The sequence below is a fragment of the Carcharodon carcharias genome, chromosome 34, assembly GCF_017639515.1.
Source record: "Carcharodon carcharias isolate sCarCar2 chromosome 34, sCarCar2.pri, whole genome shotgun sequence".
Lineage (NCBI taxonomy): Eukaryota > Metazoa > Chordata > Chondrichthyes > Lamniformes > Lamnidae > Carcharodon > Carcharodon carcharias.
Genome location: NC_054500.1, coordinates 29763905 through 29781064, shown reverse-complemented (window position 1 = coordinate 29781064; position 17160 = coordinate 29763905). Strand labels below are relative to the sequence as shown.

The window sequence follows — 17160 nt, the reverse complement described above, 5'->3', positions numbered from 1 at the left end:
CCCTGTGCCGCCTTCTCTGCCAACCAACATTGTGGCAGAGTCACTCCTCACTGTAAACTATAACTCATCTCATCTCTGGCTCTGTCCTCCTTTATGACTTTCAGCTTTCAGGAACCAACCACCTCACCACGATTTCCTTACTGATCTTGTTTCCTGTCACATATCCTAACTTGGTGATCTGTGGGTAGGAGGGAGCTGGGGTGGGGGTGTAAGAGTGGGGGGTGGGGGGAAACCATGGTGGGAGCACAAGGGTTGGTGGATGGGTGTGTGTAGAGAGAAAGTTTAGGGGTTGTTGGGGGGGGGGGCAAAGAGTGGGGGCGAGGAAGGTGCATGGGGTTGGGGAAAAGAGTCGGGTGAGAGCCAAGGTAAAGCTGGGAGAAGAACAGGAGTTGGGAGAGATGGAAGTGGGGGTGGGGATGGTTGGAGTGAGGGGGAAGGACAGAGAGGGGGTGGGGAAGGGTGGAAAAAGTCGGGGCAAGGGAGTGGCTGAATTCTGATGTATATTTTTTTCTGAAAATGAAAACTGATTGAAAATTTGGATACAAAATCTTTCCACATCATAAGCACCTCATTAACTTTCACCATTTAATGTACAGAAACTCAACCACTCAACAGCTCTGAGGATCAAAATGCAGATTTAGCATTTTTAGGCTGGTGAGGAGCAGAGAGAACTGCCTGAAGCATTGAACACTGACAGCTGCATTCAAGTCAAACTGACCTCCACATGACAGCATTCATTTCAGCTCCATCATTATAGCTACAGGGCTGAAGAATCCTGTAAGGGGGATATTGAATGATGCAGATCACTTTCATTACTTGCTATTGGAGATTTCTATCTGGACGACACCTCTGCCTCTGGGTCCCAAGTGACACTTATTTTCATTTTTTTTTAGCTGATTAATACAAAACAGGGTTTAGAAAACATTAATTAACAGATAGTAATCAGCAGATCGATAGGAAGGAGATCAGAAGAGACAAACTATGTCAGGGAGTAAGGTCCTTCACAGGCATTAAAGTTTCTGATGTCAAAGCTTTAATTTCCCTGGACTCACATATATTCACACAGGCACACACTCAGACTCACACAGTGTTTCACACACACACACTGTCACACGTACACACACTGTCACACATGCACACAGTGTCACACACACACACACACACACTCAGACTCACACAGTGTCTCACACAAACACACTGTCACACATACACACAGTGTCACACACACACACACACACACTCAGACTCACACAGTGTTTCACACACACACACTGTCACACGTACACACACTGTCACACATGCACACAGTGTCACACACACACACACACACACTCAGACTCACACAGTGTCTCACACAAACACACTGTCACACATACACACAGTGTCACACACACACACACTGTCACACATACACACAGTGTCACACGCACACACACTCAGAAACACAGTGTCATACACTGTCACACATACACACAGTGTCACACACACACACACACACACACACTCAGACTCACACAGTGTCTCACACACACACACTGTCACACATACACACAGTGTCTCACACACACACACACACACTCAGACTCACACAGTGTCTCACACAAACACACTGTCACACATACACACAGTGTCACACACACACACACACTCAGACTCACACAGTGTCTCACACACACACACACACACACACTCACACACTCAGACTCACACAGTGTCTCACACAAACACACTGTCACACATACACACAGTGTCACACACACACACACTGTCACACATACAGTGTCACACACACACACACACACTCAGAAACACAGTGTCATACACTGTCACACATAAACACAGTGTCACACACATACACACACACTCAGACTCACACAGTGTCTCATACAAACACACTGTCACACATACACACAGTGTCACACACACACACACACACTCAGAAACACAGTGTCATACACTGTCACACATACACACAGTGTCACACACACACACACACACTCAGAAACACAGTGTCATACACTGTCACACATACACAGTGTCACACACACACACACACACTCAGACTCACACAGTGTCTCACACAAACACACTGTCACACATACACACAGTGTCACACACACACACACACACACACACTCAGAAACACAGTGTCATACACTGTCACACATAAACACAGTGTCACACACACTCAGAAACACACAGTGTCACAAACACACATACACATAGTGTCACACACATACACACACACTCAGAAACACACAGTGTCACACACATACACACAGTGTCACATACACTCACAATCACACAGTGTCAGACACACACACACAGTGTCACACACACACACACACACACACACACACACACACACACACACACACACACACACACACACACACACACACAGGGCCAAAGTTTCGGTTTGTCGGGCAGGTTCAGTCGATGGCCCAGAATCGGCCAGGAAATGTGCTGCTGCCGCAATTGGACCCTGGCCGCAATTTCACACTGGCATCAGTTAAGGCCGAGCCAGCGTGAAACGCGTCTCCCCACTGGCTGAGCGAGGGCGGGGAATTGCCAGTCGCCGGGTCCTCTGGCAGTTTTTAAACAGCCCAGGCAGCCCCTTGGAGGCTGCCACAGGAGGATCCTCTCTTCTGTTTCTTGATACTGCGGCTGGAGACACCAGGCAGGAGGGCAGCTCAGGTGGGCACTCAGCACCCCCAGGTTTTCGGATGAGTGCCTCGCGGTCCTACTGGAAGAGGTGGCTACCAGGTGGGACACGCTTGTCCCGGAGTTGGGAGGAGGTGACAACCACACCTCACCAAGAGGGCACAGGAGGAGGTGACAGTGCAGGTTAGCAGCCGTGAGGTGGTGCGGTGCACACGGGTGCAGTGCCGGAAGGGGTTCAATGACCTGCTGTCGCTGGGGAAGGGTGAGTACCCTGTGGCGTGGGTCAGTGTGTTGAGGTGTTAAGGTGTAGCTTTCCCCCCGTGGAGCTCAGGGCCGTTAGAGTCTGAGTGCCAACTGTCACTGACATCGGAGCCGGCCAAGGGGGTGAGCCCTGGCTGCTTGAACTGAGTGTCTGGTGGGTCGAGGGCCACGACTCGGAGGTGCCCTGCGAGGTGTTCCTCAGCTGGGGTTGTACAGGCTGCAGTGGGGCTGCAGGTAGAGAGTGGACTCATCAATGCTCCTCTGTCCTTTCAGGAGAAGATGAGCCATTACCAATCAGAGAGGGTCACAGACGGGCGGAGGGCCCACCCACCTGCTTCTGCTCAGCAGATTCCAGCAGAGCGTCCTCGAGCTGGAGAGCTGGCACACTCCCCGTGCAGCCGGGCATGGAGAGGCTGGGGTACCAGACGGAGGTCAGAGTGCAGTGCACAGAGGTGAGAGTTTCGGATTGTGCAACATTCCAGTGTCGTCTCTTCATTGATGGGAGCCTCAAACCTGGAGTCCCCATTGATCATTGAAAGACAAGGGCACCATGATGCAGATCTCCATTGTCTCACCCAGGGTGCCTGGCACACACAGTGACAGTGTGATGACTTTAACTAATGACCTGTCCTATTCTCCCTTAGATTCCCCAGTACACACTCGCTCTCTGGACCCCGAAGGGGCACTCCTGACACCGGAGGATCACTAGGCTACATTGGCACCTCCGTCACACCCGCTCCCTGAACCAGACATCAACGCAGATGCCAACACCTCGGTGGGTATTAGATTGGCAGCTAGAATGTTGGTGCACAGCAATGAGGGCACTTCACACTCACTTGAGAAGCAGGCAGAGGCCCAAGATGCCAGCAGTCGGAGGACTGATGGGGACCAGGATGATGCTGAGTCGAAGGCTGATGATGAGCCTCTGGAGTCATCCATTAGGTGACAGATGCTGGATGTCCAGCGGGATGTGTGGGAGGATCTGGTGGAGATCCATGAGGGTCTGTGTGCCATGGTCTCCGTTCTGGAGGAGTACATGCAGAGCATGAGGACTGCATTGACCCTCATGGCTGAGCGAACTGCCTCCTCCATTGAGAGAGTGGCGACTCTCATGGAGAGGCAGCTTCAGGGACAGAATCAGGGCTTCCCGGGGATGTGCTTGGACCTACAGCCCTCACACAGTCACTAAACTCGGCTGGTCAGTGTTGGTGTGGGAGATGAATGAGGTACCCTGCCTCCCTGGAGGGTATCTAGGTTTCACTCCACACCCTCAGTGTTCTCCTCACCAGCTCCTCTTCTGACTCACCACTGGATTCATCCTCTGTGGCCTGTGGAGCTGCCTCAAGATCCTTTTCCTCCAGTGGGTCCCCCCCTTGCCAGTGCCAGATTGTGGAGAGTGCAGCATGTAACCGCTATCAGTGACACCCGCTCTGGGGGGTATTGTAGAGTGTCCCCCTGAACAGTCCAGGGATCAGAAGCGCATCTTGTGAAGACCTGTGGTTCTCTCTATCACAGCCTTTGTGGGGGCCTGACTCCTATTATACCGCTGCTCGGCCTCTGTTCTTGGGTGGCGGAGAGGCATCATTCTGAGGGGATAGCCCTTGTCACCCAGCAGCCATCCATCCAGCCGGGCTGGAGCGCTGAAGAGCCTCAGCACCTGGGAGTGTCTCAGGATGTAAGTGTCATGGGAGCTGCCTGGGTACCTTGCACAGACTTGTAGAATCAGCATCCTGTTGTCACACACTATCTGCACGTTCATGGAGTGGAAGCCCTTCCTGTTGATGAAGGCACTCGGCTGACCCGCTGGAACCTTGATGGCCACATGTGTACAGTCTATAGCACCCTGGACATGGGGGAACCAGCAATCACTGCGAAGCCTCTGGCTCACTCAGCCTGGCTGGCCTTGTCCATACGGTAAAAAATTAAGGTCAGTACCCACCTGAACAGAACTTCTGTCACCAGTTTGCTGTAACTGTGGATAGCTGATTGGGAGACTCCACAAAGATCCCCCACTGACCCCCTGGAAGCAGCCGGAAGCATAGAAGTTGAGTGTCACTGTGACCTTCAGAGACACTGGCATAGGGTGTCCACCCCCACAGTCGGAGCTGATCTCAGGGCCGATCCTCTGACAGATGGAGGTCACTGTCTCCCTGGAGAGACCGAGCCTCCTTTGGCATTGCACCTCAGACATATTGAGGTAGCTGCATCGCTGCCTGTAAACCCTGGCAGCAGGATAGTGGTGTCTTCTGCAGCCCCTTCCACCTTGGACTAGCTGCTGGCCCTGTGCTCCTTGTGCCTGCGTCTCTCCTCCCACAGGTCCCTCTCCTGAAGCTGCATTGTGACACCTGACCTCCTCTCCCTCTGCCCCTCTGTCCGTCCTCAGAGGAGGTGCCCTAGCGGAGACACAATCCCCATTCCCAGGGTAAGGGAAGGCTGTCTGATACCTGGAAGGGTCCACACAGTCTGAATCCTCCAGGGGCCTGGCAGACAGCAATAAGCCCTGAAATGAGGCCTGGAAATGCTAAGAATGAAGGTCAGAACAGAGACGAAGTTGTCAAGTTCAAATAAGCAACCAGCAGCAAACTATCTCCCAAACTCCTCACTAATCACACTGACAATGCTGCTGACCCTTTTTAACCCTCCCTTGGATGAAGTTTAGCAAATAATTCACTGTCCGCCTGCCTGTTTTTCCTGTGTGACATCTCACAGGAAATGTACAATCCAGCTGAATTGACTTTTTAATGGCCTTGTAAACGTTGGCGGGCACAATTCCGGCTCCCGCGTGCCGGTGGTTGGGTCTGGGCGCAGCCGTGCAACCATCCCCTGCCCGCAATCGGGCCCCGCCAGCGATTGATGGGCAGCCAGCGTAATCGGGCACAGAAACGCTCAGCGCTGCCGGGGGTGGGGCGAGTGTGGAAGTCTGCGCATGTGTGCGGGTGACACAGTGAAAGCTCCCCGAAGGCACAGAGCTGCCTCAGGCAGCTGAAGATTTCTGACATTAAAAATAAAGGCTTTAAAATTAAGGTAAACATATCCCAGCCATGTGTCTCTGTCACATGAGCAGGGACATGTTATAAATGAGATTTAAGCCTTTTTATTTTATTTTTGATTAACATCGGAAACCTCATCCTGCTCCTTGGATGAGGTTTCCTGAAAAATCCAAATGCCGCTTGGCTTTTTCACCCGCTCGCCAACTGTAAGGTTGGACAAGGAGGGAAAAATGCACTTCAATGAATTTATTAATGGGCTTAATAACCCTCTTAATTGGCGGTGGGCGCATTGCTGACTCCTCAACAGACCCGCCGACCAAAATAATGGGATGTACGCTTGATGTCACCGTGAGCTATTTTTCTCCTGTTCAGTTTGGGCGCATACGCACCCGAGAGAGAAAAATCCTGCCCTCGCTTTCACACACACACATATACACACAGTCAGAAACACAGACAGTGTCACACACACACATATACACACACTCAGAAACACAGACAGTGTCACACACACACATATACACACACTCAGAAACACAGACAGTGTCACACACACACACATATACACACAATCAGAAACACAGACAGTGTCGCACACACACATATACACACACTCAGAAACAGAGACAGTGTCACACACACACACATATACACACACTCAGAAACACAGACAGTGTCACACACACACATATACACACACTCAGAAACACAAACAGTGTCACACACACACACATATACACACACTCAGAAAAAAAGACAGTGTCACTCACACACATATACACACACTCAGAAACACAGACAGTGTCACACACACACATATACACACACTCAGAAACACAGACAGTGTCACACACACACACACATATACACACACTCAGAAACACAGAAAGTGTCTCACACACACACACATATACACACACTCAGAAACACAGAAAGTGTCACACACACACACACATATACACACACTCAGAAACACAGACAGTGTCACACACACACATATACACAAACTCAGAAACACAGACAGTGTCACACACACACATATACACACAATCAGAAACACAGACAGTGTCGCACACACACATATACACACACTCAGAAACAGAGACAGTGTCACACACACACACATATACACACACTCAGAAACACAGACAGTGTCACACACACACATATACACACACTCAGAAACACAAACAGTGTCACACACACACACATATACACACACTCAGAAAAAAAGACAGTGTCACTCACACACATATACACACACTCAGAAACACAGACAGTGTCACACACACATATACACACACTCAGAAACACAGACAGTGTCACACACACACACATATACACACACTCAGAAACACAGACAGTGTCACACACACACACATATACACACACTCAGAAACACAGACAGTGTCACACACACACACATATACACACACTCAGAAACACAGACAGTGTCACACACACACATATACACACACTCAGAAACACAGACAGTGTCACACACACACATATACACACACTCACAAACACAGACAGTGTCACACACACACATATACACACACTTAGAAACACAGACAGTGTCACACACACACATATCCACACACTCAGAAACACAGACAGTGTCACACACATACATATACACACACTCAGAAACACAGACAGTATCACACACACACATACATACACTCAGAAACACAGACAGTATCACACGCACACATATACACACACTCAGAAACATAGACAGTGTCACACACACACATATACACATACTCAGAAACACAGACAGTGTCACACACACACATATACACACACTCAGAAACACAGACAGTGTCACACACACACACATATACACACACTCAGAAACACAGACAGTGTCACTCACACACACACATATACACACACTCAGAAACACAGACAGTGTCACACACACACATATACACACACTCAGAAACCAAGACAGTGTCACACACACACATATATACACTCTCAGAAACACAGACAATGTCACACAGACACATATACACACACTCAGAAACACAGACAGTGTCACACACACACATATACACACACCCAGAAACACTCGCACAGTGTCACACACACACACATATATACACACACTCAGAAACACAGACAGTGTCGCACACACACATATACACACACTCAGAAACACAGACAGTATCACTCACACACACACATATACACACACTCAGAAACACAGACAGTGTCACTCACACACACACATATACACACACTCAGAAACACAGACAGTGTCACACACACACATATACACACACTCAGAAACACAGACAGTGTCACACACACACACATATACACACAATCAGAATCACAGACAGTGTCACACACACACATATACGCACACTCAGAAACACAGACAGTGTCACACACACACATATACACACACTCAGAAACACAGACAGTGTCACACACACACATATACACACACTCAGAAACACAGACAGTGTCACACACACATGTATACACACACTCAGAAACACTCACACAGTGTAACACACACACATATACACACACGCAGAAACACAGACAGTGTCACACACACACAGGTATACACACACTCAGGAACACAGACAGTGTCACTCACACACATATACACACACACAGCAACACAGAAAGTGTCACACACACACACACATATACACACACTCAGAAACACAGACAGTGTCACACACACACACGTATACACACACTCAGAAACACAGACAGTGTCACTCACACACACACGTATACACACACTCAGAAACACTCACACAGTGTCACACACACACATATACACACACACAGAAACACAGACAGTGTCACACACACACATATACACACACTCAGAAACACAGACAGTGTCACATACACATATACACACACTCAGAAACACAGACAGTGTCACACACACACGTATACACACACTCAGAAACACTCACACAGTGTAAAACACACACAGGTGTACACACACTCAGAAACACAGAAAGTGTCACACACACATATACACACACTCAGAAACACAGACAGTGTCACTCACACACACACACGTATACACACACTCAGAAACACTCACACAGTGTCACACACACACATATACACACACTCAGAAACACAGTGTCACACACACACATATACACACACTCAGAAACACAGACAGTGTCACACAAACACACACATATAAACACACACTCAGAAACACAGACAGTGTCACACACACACACGTATACACACACTCAGAAACACTCACACAGTGTCACTTACACACACACGTATACACACACTCAGAAACACAGACAGTGTCACACACACACACATATACACACACTCAGAAACACAGACAGTGTCACACACACACATATACATACACTCAGAAACACAGACAGTGTCACACACACACATATACACACACTCAGAAACACAAACAGTGTGACACACACACATATACACACACTCAGAAACACAGAGTGTCACACACACACGTATATACACACACTCAGAAACACAGACAGTGTCACACATACATACACATATACACACACTCAGAAACACAGACAGTGTCATAAACACACGTATACACACATTCAGAAACACTCACACAGTGTCACACACACACATATATACACACACTCAGAAACACAGACAGTGTCACTCACACACACACATATTCACACACTCAGAACACACACAGTGTCACACACACACATATATACACACACTCAGAAACACAGACAGTGTCACACACACACATATATATACACACACTCAGAAACACAGACAGTGTCACACACACACATATATACAGACAATCAGAAACACTCACACAGTGTCACACACACACACACATATATACACACAGTCAGAAACACTCACACAGTGTCACACACACACACGTATACACACACTCAGAAACACTCACACAGTGTCACACACACACACACGTATACACACTCTCAGAAACACTCACACAGTGTCACACACACACATATATACACACACTCAGAAACACAGACAGTGTCACGCACATACACACATATTCACACACTCAGAAACACACACAGTGTCACACACACACATATATACACACACTCAGAAACACAGACAGTGTCACACACACACATATATATACACACCCTCAGAAACACAGACAGTGTCACACACACACATATATACAGACAATCAGAAACACTCACACAGTGTAACACACACACACGTATACACACACTCAGAAACACTCACACAGTGTCACACACACACACACGTATACACACTCTCAGAAACACTCACACAGTGTCACACAAACACACACACACACACACACACACACGCAGAAACACTCACACAGTGTCACACACACACATGTATACACACAATCGGAAACACTCACACAGTGTCACACACACACACATACACACACTCAGAAACACTCACGCAGTGTCAAACACACACACGTATACACACACTCAGAAACACTCACACAGTGTCACACACACACATATACACACACTCAGAAACACATTGTCACACACACACATGTACACACACTCAGAAACAAAGACAGTGTCACACAAACACACACATATAAACACACACTCAGAAACACATACAGTGTCACACACACACACGTATACACACACTCAGAAACACTCACACAGTGTCACTTACACACACACGTATACACACACTCAGAAACACAGACAGTGTCACACACACACACATATACACACACTCAGAAACACAGACAGTGTCACACACACACATATACATACACTCAGAAACACAGACAGTGTCACACACACACATATACACACACTCAGAAACACAAACAGTGTGACACACACACATATACACACACTCAGAAACACAGAGTGTCACACACACATGTATATACGCACACTCAGAAACACAGACAGTGTCACACATACATACACATATACACACACTCAGAAACACAGACAGTGTCACACACAGACACACACGTATACACACACACAGAAACACAGACAGTGTCACACACACACGTATACTCACACTCAGAAACACAGACAGTGTCACAAACACACGTATACACACATTCAGAAAAACTCACACAGTGTCACACACACACATATATACACACACTCAGAAACACAGAGAGTGTCACTCACACACACACATATTCACACACTCAGAAACACACACAGTGTCACACACACACATATATACACACACTCAGAAACACAGACAGTGTCACACACACACATATATATACACACACTCAGAAACACAGACAGTGTCACACACACACATATATACAGACAATCAGAAACACTCACACAGTGTCACACACACACACACATATATACACACAGTCAGAAACACTCAAACAGTGTCACACACACACACGTATACACACACTCAGAAACACTCACACAGTGTCACACACACACACACGTATACACACTCTCAGAAACACTCACACAGTGTCACACACACACATATATACACACACTCAGAAACACAGACAGTGTCACGCACATACACACATATTCACACACTCAGAAACACACACAGTGTCACACACACACATATATACACACACTCAGAAACACAGACAGTGTCACACACACACATATATATACACACACTCAGAAACACAGACAGTGTCACACACACACATATATACAGACAATCAGAAACACTCACACAGTGTCACACACACACACACATATATACACACAGTCAGAAACACTCACACATTGTAACACACACACATGTATACACACACTCAGAAACACTCACACAGTGTCACACACACACGTATACACACACTCAGAAACAATCACAACGTGTCACACACACACATATACATACACTCAGAAACACTCACACAGTGTCACACACACACTCACGTATACACACACTCAGAAACACTCACACAGTGTCATATACACACACACGTATACACACACTCAGAAACACTCACAGTGTCACACACACACATATTTACAGACACTCAGAAACACTCACACAGTGTCACACACACACACGTATACACAAACTCAGAAACACTCACACAGTGTCACACACACCCACACACACATACACACACTCAGAAACACTCACACAGTGTCACACACACACACGTATACATACACTCAGAAACAATCACACAGTGTCACACACACACACATACACACACTCAGAAACACTCACGCAGTGTCACACACACACACGTATACACACACTCAGAAACACTCACACCGTGTCACACACACACATATACATACACTCAGAAACACTCACACAGTGTCACACACACACTCACGTATACACACACTCAGAAACAATCACACAGTGTCACACACACACACACATATATACACACACTCAGAAACACTCACACAGTGTCACACACACACACGTATACACACACTCAGAAAGACTCACACAGTGTCACACACACACACACGTATACACACTCTCAGAAACACTCACACAGTGTCACACACACACATATATACACACACTCAGAAACACACACAGTGTCACTCACACACACACACACACTCAGAAACACTCATACAGTGTCTCAAACACACACACACATATATACACACTCAGAAACACTCACACAGTGTCACACACACACACATACACACACTCAGAAACACTCACACAGTGTCACACACACACACACGTATACACACACTCAGAAACAATCACACAGTGTCACACAAACACATATATACAGACAATCAGAAACACTCACACAGTGTCACACACACACACATATATACACACACTCAGAAAAACTCACACAGTGTCACACACACACACGTATACACACACTCAGAAACACTCACACAGTGTCACACACACACTCACACGTATACACACTCTCAGAAACACAAACCGTGTCACACACACGTATACACACACTCAGAAACACAGACAGTGTCACACACACACGTATACACACACTCAGAAACACAGACAGTGTCACAAACACATGTATACACACATTCAGAAACACTCACACAGTGTCACACACACACACATATATACACACACTCAGAAACACAGACAGTGTCACTCACACACACACGTATCCACACAATCAGAAACACACACAGTGTCACACACACATATATACACACACTCAGAAACACAGACAGTTTCACACACGCACATATATACAGACACTCAGAAACACTCACACAGTGTCACACACACACACATATATACGCACACTCAGAAACACAGACAGTGTCACACACACACATATATACACACACTCAGAAACACACACAGTGTCACACAAACACATATATACAGACAATCAGAAACACTCACACAGTGTCACACACACACACACACATATATACACACACTCAGAAACACTCACACAGTGTCACACACACACACGTATACACACACTCAGAAACACTCACACAGTGTCACACACACACACACGTATACACACTCTCAGAAACACTCACACAGTGTCACACACACACATACATACACACACTCAGAAACACTCACACAGTGTCACACACACACACACACACTCAGAAACACTCATACAGTGTCTCACACACACACACACATATATACACACTCAGAAACCATCACACAGTGTCACACACACACACATACACACACTCAGAAACACTCACGCAGTGTCACACACACACACGTATACACACACTCAGAAACACTCACACCGTGTCACACACACACATATACATACACTCATAAACACAGATAGTATCACACACGCTCGTATACACACACTCAGAAACACAGGCAGTGTCACACACACACGTATACACACATTCAGAAACACAGACCGTGTCACACACACACATATACACACACTCAGAAACACAGACAGTGTCACACACACACATGTATACACACACTCAGAAACACTCACACAATGTCGCTCACACACATGTAAGCGCACACTGTGAAACACTCACACAGTGTCACACACACACATGCATACAGACACTCAGAAACACTCGCACAGTGTCACACACACACACGTATACACACACTCAGAAACACTCACACAGTGTCATACACACACACACATCTACACACACTCAGAAGCACTCACAGTGTCACACACACACATATATACACACACTCAGAAACACTCACACAGTGTCACACACACACACGTATACACACACTCAGAAAAACTCACACAGTGTCACACACACCCACACACACATACACACACTCAGAAACACTCACACAGTGTCACACACACACACGTACACACACACTCAGAAACACTCACACAGTGTCACACACAAACACACATACACACACTCAGAAACACTCACGCAGTGTCACACACACACACGTATACAAACACTCAGAAACACGCACACAGTGTCACACACACAACTATACATACACTCAGAAACACAGATAGTATCACACACACACGTATACACACACTCAGAAACATAGACAGTGTCACACACACATGTATACACACACTCAGAAACACTCACACAGTGTCACACACACACATATACACACTCAGAAACACTCACACAGTGTCACACACACACACGTATACACACACTCAGAAACACTCACAACGTGTCACACACACACATATACATACACTCAGAAACACAGATAGTATCACACACACACGTATACACACACTCAGAAACACAGACAGTGTCACACACACACATATACACACACTCAGAAACACAGACAGTGTCACACACACACACATGTATACACACACTCAGAAACACTCACACAGTGTCACTCACACACATGTAAGTGCACACTGTGAAACACTCACACAGTTTCACACACACACATGTATACAGACACTCAGAAACACTCTCACAGTGTCACACACACACCCGTATACACACACTCAGAAACACTCACACAGTGTCATACACACACACACATATACACACACTCAGAAACACTCACAGTGTCACACACACACATATATACACACGCTCAGAAACACTCACACAGTGTCACACACACACACACGTATACACACACTCAGAAACACTCACACAGTGTCACACACACCCACACACACATACACACACTCAGAAACACTCACACAGTGTCACACACACAAACGTATACACACACTCAGAAACACTAACACAGTGTCACACACACACACACATACACACACTCAGAAACACTCACACAGTGTCTCACACACACATATACATACACTCAGAAACACAGATAGTATCACACACACACGTATACACACACTCAGAAACATAGGCAGTGTCACACACACATGTATATACACACTCAGAAACACAGACAGTGTCACACACACACATATACACACACTCAGAATCATAGACATTGTCACACACACACATATACACACACTCAGAAACATAGACAGTGTCACACACACGTATACACACACTCAGAAACACTCACACAGTGTCACTCACACACATGTAAGCGCACACTGTGAAACACTCACACAGTGTCACACACACACATGTATACACACACTCAGAAACACTCACACAGTGTCACACACACACATATATACACACACTCAGAAACACAGACAGTGTCACTCACACACACACATATCCACACAATCAGAAACACACAGTGTCACACACACACATATATACACACACTCAGAAACACAGACAGTGTCACACACGCACATATATACAGACACTCAGAAACACTCACACAGTGTCACACACACACACATATATACGCACACTCAGAAACACAGACAGTGTCACACACACACATATATATACACACTCAGAAACACAGACAGTTTCACACAAACACATATATACAGACAATCAGAAACACTCACACAGTGTCACACACACACACACACATATATACACACACTCAGAAACACTCACACAGTGTCACACACACACACGTATACACACACTCAGAAACACTCACACAGTGTCACACACACACACACGTATACACACTCTCAGAAACACTCACACAGTGTCACGCACACACATATATACACACACTCAGAAACACTCACACAGTGTCAAACACACACACACTCAGAAACACTCATACAGTGTCTCAGACACACACACACATATATACACACTCAGAAACACTCACACAGTGTCACACACACACGTACACACACTCAGAAACACTCACGCAGTGTCACACACACACACGTATACACACACTCAGAAACACTCACACCGTGTCACACACACACATATACATACACTCATAAACACAGATAGTATCACAAACGCACGTATACACACACTCAGAAACACAGACAGTGTCACACACACACGTATACACACATTCAGAAACACAGACCGTGTCACACACACACATATACACACACTCAGAAACACAGACAGTGTCACACACACACATGTATACACACACTCAGAAACACTCACAAAATGTCGCTCACACACATGTAAGCGCACACTGTGAAACACTCACACAGTGTCACACACACACATGTATACAGACACACAGAAACACTCGCACAGTGTGACACACACACACGTATACACACACTCAGAAACACTCACACAGTGTCATACACACACACACATATACAAACACTCAGAAACACTCACAGTGTCACACACACAAATATATACACACACTCAGAAACATTCACACAGTGTCACACACACACACGTATACACACACTCAGAAACACTCACACAGTGTCACACACACCCACACACACATACACACACTCAGAAACACTCACACAGTGTCACACACACACACGTATACACACACTCAGAAACACTCACACAGTGTCATGCACACACATACACATACACACACTCAGAAACACTCACGCAGTGTCACACACACACACTTATACACACACTCAGAAACACGCACACAGTGTCACACACACAACTATACATACACTCAGAAACACAGATAGTATCACACACACACGTATACACACACTCAGAAACATAGACAGTGTCACACACACATGTATACACACACTCAGAAACACTCACACAGTGTCACACACACACATAGACACACTCAGAAACACTCACACAGTGTCACACGCACACACGTATACACACACTCAGAAACACTAACACCGTGTCACACACACACATATACATACACTCATAAACACAGATAGTATCACACACGCACGTATACACACACTCAGAAACACAGACAGTGTCACACACACACGTATACACACATTCAGAAA

At 46.3% G+C, this 17160-nt stretch overlaps 1 protein-coding gene across 1 annotated transcript in view; it reads right to left on the bottom strand.

Annotated features, from left to right (window-relative positions):
- LOC121272604 (estrogen-related receptor gamma-like) overlaps positions 1-17160 on the bottom strand; it is a 336701-nt gene that overhangs the window by 15129 nt on the left and 304412 nt on the right. The window lies entirely within an intron of this gene.